At 43.9% G+C, this 13579-nt stretch overlaps 1 long non-coding RNA gene across 3 annotated transcripts in view; it reads left to right on the top strand.

Moving 5' to 3' along the window:
- The window catches only part of LOC118419896, a 49820-nt gene that overhangs the window by 34467 nt on the left and 1774 nt on the right, over positions 1-13579 (top strand). The window contains exon 3 of one of the 3 annotated variants that reach the window (XR_004831680.1): positions 1633-2827. The exons of the other annotated variants lie outside the window; for them this stretch is intronic. This is a non-coding gene — a long non-coding RNA (uncharacterized LOC118419896). Of the gene's footprint in view, positions 1-1632; positions 2828-13579 lie in introns of those variants that run through there. 3 annotated transcript variants of the gene reach the window in all.

Below are 13579 nucleotides of genomic sequence, written 5' to 3'. Positions count from 1 at the left end.
AAAGAACGCCTCTAGTCTCGATTGCAAATATTCCTGGTCTTTACTCGTTAAGGAAAGTAAGGTTGTAGTCAAAGCTGTCAATTCACACCGTGCTGGGCTCTGTTAGCTCTGACATACAGAATGTGGCTTAGTTAGTAGCGCCTTTTAGACCATGACCGAATTACGTACAGTAAACCAAGAGGAAACAAAGATTGAACAAAACGAGATGTCCGGGGACAACTTGCCCTAAAAGTCGCACAACGTCGTGTAAGACTACCCGCATGTAATCCTTGCCCTCCCCACCTCCTAAAGCCTACGTGACAGGTAGACGTATGACGATGTTAAAAATGGTGTTTGGTCCCTGTAAGGTCACGGCGGCCTGCCCCCGGCCCCCTCCCACCTATTGTTCCTCCAACCATCAGGACCGGGAGATGGAGATGGATGGGCGACTTTCACGCCCGCGAAAAAAGAAATAATGCGTCATGGGCGACAGATGGCACCCGCCTCGCGTGTGGGACACTTGGAGGTCAGGGGTCAAGGTCACGCCTTACACCTGTACTCGTATGACGCTGTGGCCAGTATAGTGGCGAGCTGAGGGGGTGAAGGCGTGAGGAGGGGGTCTTGGATGTTCTCTCACCAAATGCAACTGCAACTGTCTTGAACAACTTTTTAGTTGAAGTGTAGTGGCCGTGCAATGTACCTGTTATACTATAGCATCGTCTCATCCACCCATCAATCACAACATCGCTCCGCACTTAGTTCCCGGCTGTTATAGGTCTATCTCATCCATCAATCAATGTATACCTCCGCACCTGTGATGACAAGTAGTACGGCCCGCGCGCCTGTCAGTATGATACATGCGTCCGTAAACCGCCGAGCGGGGCTGAAGTTAATGCGTTTGGGTCGTGTTGTGGCCACCTAGGTCCAGGTGAGGGTCAGTCTGCAGGTGCCACAGGTGTGGGTGCGGGCCGCAGGTGACGGAGAGGCCTCCCCCCGAGAGCGGGGAAGTCCTGCGAACCTCGCGGGGAGAATCTTAACAGATGGATGGGTGCAAGGAGAAGGCAAGGTCATGAAATATTCAAGCGAACTCAATTTAGAAAAGTTTACAGTGCGGTAAAATTGGGTTCTGAACCTGCCAAATACTCGCATTTACGACAGAAACATCCAGGGAATACATGTACTTGTGCATTATTACAGCGCTGTGGGATTTAGTATTACAGAACAAGTGTGTCAAGAAGAAAAGCATTACAACCGTACTTTTCAGACAAATATAAAACTTTGATTATACTACAACGTTATATGTATGTACTAGTATTTGTTTCATTTGGTGCGACTAGGACCAGACCACAGAGTAAGATGCTGGTAATCGAAGTTGAACATGTTGAATTGTTCAAGGTGGCGTGGTGGCCACAAGGCAGTGTGCCGTCGTCGATGTTTTATCGTTCCTACCACTCTTTTTCACATTACCGAGTTGAGAGTTATTTGTCATCACAGTGTTAGTGTTGTTCAAGTCGGTTAAACAGGCTTGTTTACGAAGTGCCGCCGTTTTGATGGTCCCGTTACGCTGTAGCAGGGTGAGGTGGGAACGTTGAGTAATCTGTCCACGTCAGGTGGGCGCTGATAAAGGTGTGCTTATCTCCTGTCCCTCTGCAGGCCCAGCATCCAGGCCTGGTCAGCCTGCTGACAGACGGTGATGGATGGAGCGGGGCACCGGCGGTCCAGCCTTCGGTTTCGATCACACTTATCACCGAGCACAATGACAGCGCGCGACGGTGGGGGACGACACCGCGTGATTTATCGGGACCGTCCTCGGACGTGTGGTGGCGGGAGACAAAAACGTGATGAATGGGACATTTCGGCGGAGGGGACCGGGTCGGGATTCATCAAAGCCGCCGCGCCATCCCAGGAGAGCTCACCCACTCCTTCGACCCTTTCAGCCGATGACCAATCACCCACCTCGTCTTCTCCCCATCCCGGCCGGCTACTAGTTAAAAAGATAAGCCCTTATTAATACCCGCGTCCCTCCCGCTATCTCCCCCAATCTACAGGGATAAACCGCGTGCGAATGGGCAATTATTGTTATCAATTTCATATCGCTCAGACAGAGCAACTTAGCCTATCTGTGGAGCGTTACATTTTATTGGTTTCATTCTCACCTGTCGGATTTGGCCCTGGGAGGACTGGAAATTACGACAGTGATGGCGGCCGAAGATCGGCAATTTAATTAAACTCCGAACGATTAAAGGGGCACTTTGGTTTATCAACCGAATCCACTTAGGGCGTTTTAATGAAAGGGAGATTTCCCTCCGCAAATCAGATCGGAAAGTTTGTCCATAAATTTCCGGGAGGGTAAACTTTCAGGAAGTTGTAGAACAGTCATAAAAAAGTTGTAGAAAAACAAACTTTTTGACGTGTTGGAGGAACGAGTTGTATTGGCAGATAAGTTGGGGTTCTACCGAACTTTATAACGATGTTCTACTGTATTATCGTACTGATAGCTCATATTTGGAGAACCGTTTTTGTGCAATACTGAACAATTTTACTCGTTTAAGACCACCAGTAGGTGTAACGTACTGCACCTACCGCTGCACTTGTCCTACTTCAGGTTGACTGGTATATGTCCTATAGGGCAGTGAACTTCTTCACATGATCAGTAGATGGTAGGTTATCCGCTTCTACATGGGGTATTTCGTGTATGTCTATGTATTACGAATATGTTACGTCATTGGTGACTTATCATGACTATTTGACCTCTAGATATTTGTCCATAAACAACACATTTCTCCCGGGGAAGTATCAGGCTGGACGGACATTCTGACGCACAATAAACACAGTGGTCACATCTAAATCGCATTAGACATTCCATTTAGCTGGAAAACCGACAGAACGTGAAAGTGTTGGGTGTCGGTAGATGACAGAGCAACCACACCGGAGGGCCTTCTTGCACAATGGGCCGTTCGTATACGTTTTGGCACCTCTGTCCCGTGTAATCAGGTACTAGCATAAAGTTGAAACTGGTGTGTTGGCACCGACGAGCTGTTATACGGCTATATAAATACAGATACAGATGAAAGCACAGATAGCCTCAAATGTCTCATAGAACTTCAACTAGCATACCCAGTACCCTGTACTGGGCTAAATTGTTACGTTCAAAATACGTTTAGTTTTCTAAACGTAAATCATTTGCAGCAATGTTAGTTTATGAGATGTTCCCCAGATTTTAGTCACATTCCTTCAGATCAGCAACCGTTCAACGTCGAAATAGTGACGTCATAGTCATTCAATCAACCTCGCTTCTCAACATTAACAACAGTGTTGCGGCTTAACAGTCATTTTTGGGTCGGCTCAGTGTGTGAAATAAAGCTGCCGGGATAAACGGTGCAGGGGCAGCAGGGTTCAAGGCGGAGTCTGTTATCGATAATAAACCATGTCCGTAAAGAAGACAGTCAACATGGTCTAAACTGCCCAGGAACACCAGTCAGGGGACTGATAAAATCTGGTTTATGTGGACAGGTACACACTATAGACAGGATTCCTCATGCTCGTGTCACTGTCAGTGGGGCAAAATGGGAAGGAACCACCAAAAGTTTGTTACATTAGCCAGGTGGTCTTTAGGTGTACTCTCCAAGCAGAGGTTGGGCTCCGGCTGTTTTTTTTAACGTTTTTTTTCTTTCGTTTTTATTCGGGCTTTCTATTTTGTCATGTTTCTTGAAGTACTTAGGTTTTGACAATACAAGATACAATACAATATCGAAAGTCCGATAAAGACGACTAAAAAAAACGTTTTAAAAACGGCAGGAGCCTAACCTCTGCTTGGAGAGTTCGCTGGTGCAGGTTTGGCCATAGTTTGTTCTTCAACATGTCCTGTCCGTTTAGTAGGCCACAATAATCCTGTTTCACCTCAGACGTCACGTCAGGTGACGTGGAACGTGAGCGATGATGCTGACACTTCCGTTTACACTCTAACCTTTTAACTGTTCGAAAATGCGACGCCGTTCATCTTCACCCATTCTATTTCTCCTTTCGCTCGGATGGTCGCAAATCTGTGATTGATGCTCCGGACCCCGCAACTTGTGTCACTGTTTGTTTCAACCGTGGAAACTGTCACCCTGGGATGTCCTTCAGTAAGCTACAAGCAGATGTTTGGAGGAAAATACACATTTTAGTCCAGTCCAGTCCAGTCCATAGCTTGATTCGGCCATATGGCCGTTTTTCAACAAGGTCAATTTCATGTGAAGAGGGGGGATCATAGGTGTCAAAGAAGACTATTTACGATACAAAATTAACAAATAGATGAATAAAAGCTTAAATCATTCAGTCCATAATGATGTCAGTTCTATGAGTGTCTAAATCTTAGATATTTTCATGGCAACCCTGGCAGGACTACCCTGGATGCCAGACTGTTTCCATAGACTACACACTCCAGCTCCTCGGCTTCAGGCCCAACATGCCCCAGGAAATTTTACCTCAGCACCCTTCCCCCCGAGTTAGACCCTGGCAAGGGGGGTGGGGGTGGCCGGAGCCCAGGATAGGAGCTTGTCTGTTTAGGCCTGGAAACAGTCTGTCATCTAACCTACATGTATGTGAAGGTGGCAAAGTATTCGTCGATAGAACATGGCCTAAACACATCACCGCCATCATCATCATATACAATCCATCCGTACCCTTAAAATCCATCCATACGTACGTACATATGTATACATGCGTACATACAAATATGCAAACGCTACCAAAACCTCGTCGGCAAAGGTAATAACGAGGTATATGAAACATGGCTTTCCCCGTGACGTAGCCGTCCGTATAATATACCAGGTTGTCCTTCAAGGGTCGGTCCCAGAGAGACAGCCCAGTTCCCGTGCCACCATCCGGCTATCCTTCCCGCCATCCATCGACCAGGTGCCAGCTTATGCCACCTAACTGCCTCTGACAGCATTAATTATCAACACTATTATGCCGCCTTCAAACGGCCAATTGCACCATTAATGTCCTAATCTTTCTTCCATGGCTGTACGGCACGCGGCCGGTCCACAGGACAGGGGGTGGGGCGGGGCGGTGTGGGGTGGTGGAGGGTTACACCTGGGGTTACTGTTCAGGATTGATACAATTCTTCATCGGAGACACATATCATAATCTCGTACATGCATCCATTTTAAGAAGAATACCATTCTTCGTGAAAGTTTTCTAAGCAAACGCCGCGCCAGACACCTTAGACGTCATCAAACTACACACACAAACACTTGCAGGTGGAATATTATTACAACTTTAGATACAAATTTTGAATGGCTTCCCTACATTATATTAACATATATTCACTTACAACTTTCAATACACAAACATTATATTTGCTTCATTCATCACAATTATCTACTAATTAATCAGCTGTATGTACGACAGACTAGACACAGTCTAAACGGACTAAAAAAGAGAGGCACTTTCCACGTGTAAATTCACAGAGAACAAATCTCTTAGTAAGGAATCCAAGAAACAAAACCTTACGTTAACAGACTGTACCTCAGACATATACTACCAGGCAACGTTATGTTCATTTATGTTAGCTTTGCACACCTTGACCATGAAGCGAGTGTGAGGACGGTTGTACCTGCGAAGGCCGGTATACGGGATCAGGTAAACCACTGCAACTGTCTCCTGGGATCGATGTAAAAGTACAGTCTTCAAAATGGTTTACTTAGGAATGCCATATCGAAGTTTGTACATAAAGTCTACACATTTGTTGATCAATCGTCAATAATGATCACGATTCAAAGTGTAGCAAAAGTTTTGTAACACTTTTGCGAAGTTTAGGAAACTGCGTTTCATATGTTACTGTTGTACAAACAGTGTGTTTGGTTTGGGAACATCTTCATTGACAAAATCGATTCAATTCTTTGACAAAGATGTCATGTCGATATGAAAAGTTAGACTTATTTTTTGTCTGTTCGATTTTTTAGTTGTGTGAGTGCATGTATGTGTGTGTGTATGTGTGAACGCGCGCGCGTGTGTTTATGTTAGTGTGTGTCTGTGTGTGTGTGTCTGAGTGTTAGTGTGTGTGCGCACACACATTTGCATGTAATATTCCGATTTTATTAGCTGTTTCCCAGAAATGGCCATTTGTTTTATCGCCACAGTGAACAGAACAGGTAATATTTATCGGTGGAAGCTGACCCTGTGTATCTCACGCACGCCGGCGGCGTTCGCACTCGTGCCGCGGGCCTATCAACAGGTCTGAGCGCACGATCCATCCCGCACACTGTTCTACGGGAACGCCAGACGTCACTGACACAGGCAAGTTGTTTTAACGTCAGGTGCGTCTTTATGTGCTGGGGTTAAGACCTGGCAAATCCGCCAGGTCACACATTCATACGGCAGGTCGTCATACACGGCTTCAAGCATCACTTAAAGCACGCGGAGCTCCTATCTGCATTAGAAAAATGGGAGATACAGATGCCTACTTGGGTACATTAGAGTTATATGGTAAAACGCCTGATTTGCGCTAAAGCTTCTCCTGACAGGAGAGCAGCAGTCATATCCGGCACGGGCTGGCTAGCTCCCACGTTTGGAGGGGAGAGTAATGGAGACGCGCGTATCTTCTGACAGCACGGGCCTTGCAAGAAATCGCGAGGGGCAGAGAGCGCGTCTTCCAGGCAGCAAAGGTGCGCGGCAAGTGAACGGGGGTCGGACCCTGGGACACAAGTTAAGATTTAGAAGCACCCAGGCGTGAACCGTAGAGATCGGTACAAAACGTCGTCTGTCAGGCCGACTTACACGGCGCGCTGACGACTCGGCTTTGCCCGCCAGATACTGCCGCACAAGGACACAGACAGCTTCGATCGGCTCAAGTTCCATGGAAAGTACTTTCTAAAGGTGCACAAAAGTCCCATTTCAAAGTACTTTAAATACGCGTTTTTTTTTTACTACGACCTGGAGACAAGAGTTAAAGCGCCAGGATATTTCTGATGTTCAATTCTGAGAAAATAGCAACTTCACCAGTGCGTTAACCATGTAGACGTATTAACATTTCTTTGACAGAGACAGGTGAATGAAGGGTAGCGTTCCTGTCTGGTCAATCCAATTTGTTCTGAAAACTATCTGAACTGTCCTTTGGTGTTATTCGTAAAGCCAGAGTAATATTTCCTTTGCAACCAATCCAGTCCCTGTCGCAACGGCAGACCATGGACAGATGCACCTGTAGAATGTGGGGTAGTTTATCATTACTCTTCAAGCAGAAGTTTGACTATGGCTTTTCTTTGACGTGTTAACTTTTTCGGCGTTTCTATTGGGCTTTCTATTTTGTGCTGTTTTCTTTATCATCATAAACTTTATGTGTTTCTGAAAAACAAACAAACTAGAAAGCCCAATAGAAACGCCGAAAAATACGTAAAAAACATCTGAACCTGTGCTTGGAGAGTACCAGTAGTAGTAGAAGTAGTAGAGTCATACGGTGTATTTACATATTAACATTATATAAACTTGACTTAGATACCACTGGGCTGTGAACAGCATGCCATACAAGCAGGTGCAGAGTGATACTCGATAATTTTTCAAAGTCCCTGAGCCAGAGGAAATAGGGTTGTATTGCACATTTCCATTTACAATACATGTACTTGATTGCTCACTTAGTATTCTTGTTTTAGGCAAACTTAAACTTATACATATGTGAAAGACGCCTGCCTACCACACAGTAAGTTGTAACGTTTATCCTCCAGTGCAAGCTTCTCTCGTACCCAATTTCCAAGTTGGCCTTTAGGACCACAATGACAGGCTGGCGTACAGAGCGACAAACAGGCCCGGACTAAGACGGAACGACGGCGTTGTGCTGTAATCCTGGCCCGTGTGCCCGGGCTAACACGGTCAAGCACGGCGGACAGGCCACGTCTTCACACGTTACACTCAACCAACGGCCAAGTTACACCAAGGAAAAACTCTAAACTCATGTGCACGTCCTAAAATAATTGCTCTGGATATTATCATAGTAAAGTAATGTACTATAGTAGAATAGTACTGGTATGTGTTGACCTTGTCCTTCTGATTGTGCTAATATTATACTGGGAAAGGGTTTACAGTTTATCATATTCACATTTTTGGTTATCAAAATCCATCCTGGTCTTTATTTGTATATTTATGATATACACATACATATGATCATATCCCCTACGCTTTAGTGATCTTTTCGTTCAGTCACATTCAATTATCGATTTTTAATCAGTATTCCAGGTTGCAGAATCACTTCTGTTTCAGGTAGTCGAATCTACCTCTTTTCTGATTGAACAAAGTCTTCTTCGTTGCACAACCTTCTTTTAATTCTTCCGTAAACGTTTCGACGACCATCTGTCACCTTCATCCTCAGTAAAAAAAATGTATGTGGAATTTCTTTGCCCAAAGTCGTCATTTTTAATTTAAAAAAAATCTATTTTATTTTTATTTTTTTTTACTGACGAAGGCGACAGATGGCCGTCAAAACGTTTGCGGAAGAATTAAAGGAAGGTTGTGTAACGAAGAAGACTTTGTTCAATCAGAAAAGAGGTAGATTTACCAACCTGATGAAACTATTACGGATGTACCTCTTTTCTGTTTGACTTTTTGGATGTGCCGGAACACCTGTACTTTGAAACGGGGTTTCTGTGCACTTTTCGTCAGCACTCTCAGTTTCACAAATGTTAGAGAGTGAAATTTCCTCGCCCAGAGTCGTCATAAGCCGTACATAATTTAGATACTGGTATAGAATGTTCATCCCTGCCGGCTGAACGGGGGTCACGGTCCATCAAGCACAGGAAATTCACCTGCACCGCCCAGGTGTTCCCTTAATCCCCGCAGCTTTGTTATCGCGCTTAGTCAGGGATGTACACTTAGTTCTTGCCTCTGCCTGCTGAAGAAAGATGTTGTGACGAATTCAAGTACAAGAACTTCTTCCTTACTGCAGCACACCGACAAAAGTCTGCACCATTCTTATGATATGGGTACCATACTTCATAATTTAAACAAATACCGTAATACATGTACTTGTGTACTGTAAAGAGGTTGAAATGTTTTGGAAGCAAGTCTGTCTTTGGTGGAGGGACTATGCCAAGCAAGACTTAGTGCTGGATTAAAATTTGATTGTGTATGGTGTATGCTGCCATCGTACTGCCAGTGCCACACTTTTACTTGTGTTCTCACGGCGAAATACTGTATATACTTATGTTATGTGAAAAACATGAAACCAAACTTTGCGTTTTTTAAGAACAGGGTAAACAATACTATAGAAATGGCTTTTTTAGAAATTAATTTTTTATGTATTACAATGTTTAATATCTGAATATTATGTGAATGTACTGTTATGTGAATGTTAATAAAGGTTGAAAAAAGAATACTTCATAATCATCGCCGGCTCTGCCTTTCCTTTTCGCCTGCTTGAAATTGTCATCTGTTCTAACGTTAACATTACTTCTGTGAGTATGGAAATGTGTATAATTCACCTGTAGCATGTTCCTGCAACGTGTTTGTTTGTGCTTTTTTTGTGCTGTGGTACATCACTGCGTTGAACAATCATCGGTCGATTCGGTAGACGTCCTGCTCCAGAAATTTACTAGACACATTTTTTTTTTCAAATAAATGACATTTGAAAATCTAGCAAACTATAACTGTCCACACAACACAGAGCCAAACGGTGAAGTCTTTGTTTGGTTACATCCTCCAAACTATACCATTTAATAACGCTGGGTAAAATTAGATACATGTAACTAATCTACTCAATATTGCTAACTTTCTACGATCGTGATCGCGGCAATTCAGTCTTCTGCACATTAGAATGTGAGATACTACATACATTGTATGTACACAAGCGTTATGTAAGTCCAAAGAAAGTTTACTATTAATTTTTCTTGACAGACTTCGGGGGTTCTAGTGTTTAATAAATAGTACCCCATAGAAAGCAAAGTTCCATATCAATTGCAACTCATTTAATATGTATAAAAGCAGGGAAGGGTAGATAGAGCCAAACGATAGGTCATTTGATTGGAGTTCCGATGATTATGTTTTTCGTTTGAGTCTAGACACCAGAGGCGTTAAAGCAGGCTAAACTGTTTCTTTCTTGTGATAAAGGAGACCATTCTTATACCACAGAGGTCTTGTAAACTGGTGTAATCTAGCCGTGTTGGCGCTCTGTCAGAGAAAAGGGCCACGCGGGAAACCCACTGCCTCTCTAAACATATAATTGCGCGGTTTATTTTCGTAGCTCAATTTGTTTGGGCAACGCGACCTTTCCATGAGTGTCATTTTGTTGGACTATTGAAACAGGTGCGCGCAGTAGTGCCGCGACCGCGCGCAGCGGACACCGTCACGCGCAGTATTACTTCCTGACACCTGGCGATATTGTTATAAACTGCAGGTAAGAGGGCCGTCCGCCATGTCCACAACAACCAGAATGTCAGTGGCCATACGAAATTTACGGGACATAAGCGCCACCATGCGTAAATGTGCATCGAACCTTGATCTACAAGCATGACTTCTCAAGTTCATCAGCGTGCTCTCTCAGCGTCTTATCGCCCCGCCTAAACAAAAGTATCTCTCCTCAGCCCCGTTCCTTGGCCCTGTCGACACAGACAGAAACACAGTTGGTGATGAACACCAATAGAAACCAGGACGGACTGCCGAGCTGCCCGCGGTGGCTCCCACAGAACCGCAGTACCGTGGCCGATATCAACAATGTGCAACACACTTACTTTTCTGCTCAAGACACTTACTCTTCTGCTCAACACACTTACTTTTCTGCTCAACACACTTACTTTTCTGCTCAAGACACTTACTTTTCTGCTCAACACACTTACTTTTCTGCTCAACACACTTACTTTTCTGCTCAACACACTTACTTTTTTCTGCGTGAGACACTTACTTTTTTCTGCGCGAGCCACTTACTCTTCTGCGCGAGCCACTTACTCTTCTGCGCTGCACTTACTCTTCTGCGCTGCACTTACTTACTTTTCCTGTGGTGCGCACCCCTCCCTTTATCAATGGATGGTCCCTGAATCAGGCCAAAGGTCACAAAGACCGCATAAAATGTAGTATTGACCGCATGTCAATCCTAAATTATCCTCCTTCGGATGACCCTATGAAATGACCCTTACCCTAGCGCGTTTTTTTGGATTCAATTTAATTCTTTTTGGTCTTTAGTATAGCATTTTGACAATGCAGATCGATAACGACAAGTCTCGATTTGATCATCACAACATCGCGTTTTGTTGCCATCACAACGTATTGTCAACTTTGAAAACAAATTCTGCGCGCGTTTCTGGCGCGCAGCTTTAAACTTTTATTTACCAGGGTTTACCTAAACCAGGCAGAGGCTCTTAACTCCTCTGTAGATAGGAGTAAGAAGGCAGGTAGGCCTTGGTAGCTCCTCTGTCCAGAATTCGGCGTCTGTTTAGTAATAAATAGCCAAGTTGCCGCACGTAATGTTTTGGTGGGAGCACTGAATTTTACTACCCGGATCCGGACTAACTTTGGACGGAGTGGACTTGTTACTTAGTACACCCCTACCCCTTAGGAGACCCTACTAGGTGGGCGGAGCAGTACCAAATCCACATAGTCATGCCACTCCCAGGATCTAATTGTTAATCAGAAGCGGGTATTTCTTGTGACCAAATCCACATAGTAGGGTCTCCAAAGGGGTAGGGGTGTACTAAGTAACAAATAAATTGACTTAGTCAGAGACGCCCACCCACCATTCAACTGAATGTTTTCAAAGTTGACAATACGTTGTGATGGCAACAAAACGCGATGTTGTGATGATCAAATCGAGACTTGTCGTTATCGATCTGCATTGTCAAAATGCTATACTAAAGACCAAAAAGAATTAAATTGAATCCACAAAAACGCGCTAGGGTAAGGGTCATTTCATAGGGTCATCCGAAGGAGGATAATTTAGGATTGACATGCGGTCAATGCTACATTTTATGCGGTCTTTGTGACCTTTGGCCTGATTCAGGGACCATCCATTGATAAAGGGAGGGGTGCGCACCACAGGAAAAGTAAGTAAGTGCAGCGCAGAAGAGTAAGTGCAGCGCAGAAGAGTAAGTGGCTCGCGCAGAAGAGTAAGTGGCTCGCGCAGAAAAAAGTAAGTGTCTCACGCAGAAAAAAGTAAGTGTGTTGAGCAGAAAAGTAAGTGTGTTGAGCAGAAAAGTAAGTGTGTTGAGCAGAAAAGTAAGTGTCTTGAGCAGAAAAGTAAGTGTGTTGAGCAGAAAAGTAAGTGTGTTGAGCAGAAGAGTAAGTGTCTTGAGCAGAAAAGTAAGTGTGTTGCACATTGTTGATATCGGCCACGGTACCGCAGACATTCCCCAGACCTCGGTTTTGTTTGTTCTCTGAAAGCGGGACGCGGGTGGTCTCTACACGTCGTCTGGACCTTTTTATCTCCTGGTCAAAAGGGCGTTCTTCCACCAGACTATGGCGTGGAGAATCGTTTGAAGTGTCTTTGCCGTCTTTTAAATACGTTTCACAGAACGAGGTATATTTTAAGGGCGAGGGATGGAAGAGACTTTAGAAATGAAGGGTGACGCGGCACTGTCCTCTTTCTTCGCGGTGCGTCGGATTCGCACGCATCCATGCGAGACGAATGGAAGTCGTGACATGCTAGGCGAACGATAATTCTGTGAATCGCCTGATGTTACCTTCGACGTTTCATATTCACAGTAAAAAGAGTAGTACTTTTGACATCCATGAAGGCATTGATAATATATACGAAAGCGCTGTAGAAGAAGCGGGTAATGCCGAGCACGTCCTACAACGACTAGTCTCATCATCAAAGTCTAATGGACTAGAAATTAGATACTAATACAACAAATGGTGTAAAACTTTTTTTCTCCAAATTACAAGTGTGACATTGGTAGGTAAGTAGTTATTCCCAGTGAAATATGGTGTAAAGCTTTTTTTCTCCAAATTACAAGTGTGACATTGGTAGGTAAGTAGTTATTCCCAGTAAAGTATGGTGTAAAACTTTTTTTCTCCAAATTACACGTGTGACATTGGTAGGTAAGTAGTTATTCCCAGTAAAGTATGGTGTAAAACTTTTTTTCTCCAAATTACACGTGTGACATTGGTAGGTAAGTAGTTATTCCCAGTAAAGTATGGTGTAAAACTTTTTTTCTCCATAATTACAAGTGTGACATTGGTAGGTAAGTAGTTATTCCCAGTAAAATATGTGCGATTCAAAAGTGCTGAACATAAACGACAGAAAGGCACCGTAACCGTGACAGAAAATCGTTTTGCACAACATATTTCTGTCCTGGGTAGCAAGAGCTTGGATCTGTGGTATACTTTACAACTACAAGAAACATAAGAATGTGTGCTGTATAGTTCATTGCTGTTACGTTCAATAATTGCTGTTGATTTTAATAATAATGTTGATTTTTGGGAGTGATCTACTCATGATTTTTACAAACTATAGAATTTTTCATCCATATTCATGATGTTGTCTTGCAAAGACCACCAATATTGTGCAACGTCCTTTTACAAGTGGCAAGATGATGGCTATGGGACAAAAGCACAGACTAACGATATGTCTCAGTACTGCAACCAACTTGACAGAAGTAAGGATGGGTTTGGAGCTGCAGGTACCAATGGAAAACATGAT

Source organism: Branchiostoma floridae, chromosome 1, assembly GCF_000003815.2.
Source record: "Branchiostoma floridae strain S238N-H82 chromosome 1, Bfl_VNyyK, whole genome shotgun sequence".
NCBI classification, from domain to species: Eukaryota; Metazoa; Chordata; class Leptocardii; order Amphioxiformes; family Branchiostomatidae; genus Branchiostoma; species Branchiostoma floridae.
The sequence above is the reverse complement of the archived record's forward strand: the minus strand, read 5'-3'. Positions and strand labels throughout refer to the sequence as shown.